The sequence below is a fragment of the Patagioenas fasciata genome, chromosome W (assembly GCF_037038585.1).
Source record: "Patagioenas fasciata isolate bPatFas1 chromosome W, bPatFas1.hap1, whole genome shotgun sequence".
Taxonomy (NCBI): Eukaryota; Metazoa; Chordata; class Aves; order Columbiformes; family Columbidae; genus Patagioenas; species Patagioenas fasciata.
This window is the reverse complement of record NC_092559.1, coordinates 54,403,172-54,403,656: the sequence shown is the minus strand read 5'-3', so window position 1 is coordinate 54,403,656 and position 485 is coordinate 54,403,172.

Genomic DNA, 485 nt, shown 5'->3' with positions numbered 1-485 from the left:
GGCCTCATCCACTTCCTTATGGTGCCCTAACACACGTGGTCAACTAATCAGTAACGTTACCAGTCATTACTGGTACACCGTGCTGGGCTGCTGGAGGTTTATCAATTAGCTGTGTGTTCTTCCCCTTCCTCTTTGGTTGCAGGAAGAAAGTTAGTGAATATCTCTTTTCGGTTCAGTTATTAGCTGCACCCTATTATGTTGGAGGTCCTTGGGCAAGGCGACAACTTTCAGTGTAGATGCAGGGGACTTAGGGGACGTGGGGGGGGGGCAAATTTTTAAGCTGATAAACTTGGCCATCTACAGCAAAGTTGATTTATTATGTTTTCTCTTCCATACACACCCTCTCACTCTTTCTGGATTCCTGCAGGACAGAGATCAAATTATATATTATAACACATCTCTCAGACAATGCCATCAAAAACAGCTATTCAAGACCATGGCTAGTAGTTTGTTTACATAAGAGTAACTGGTCTACCAAACAATTT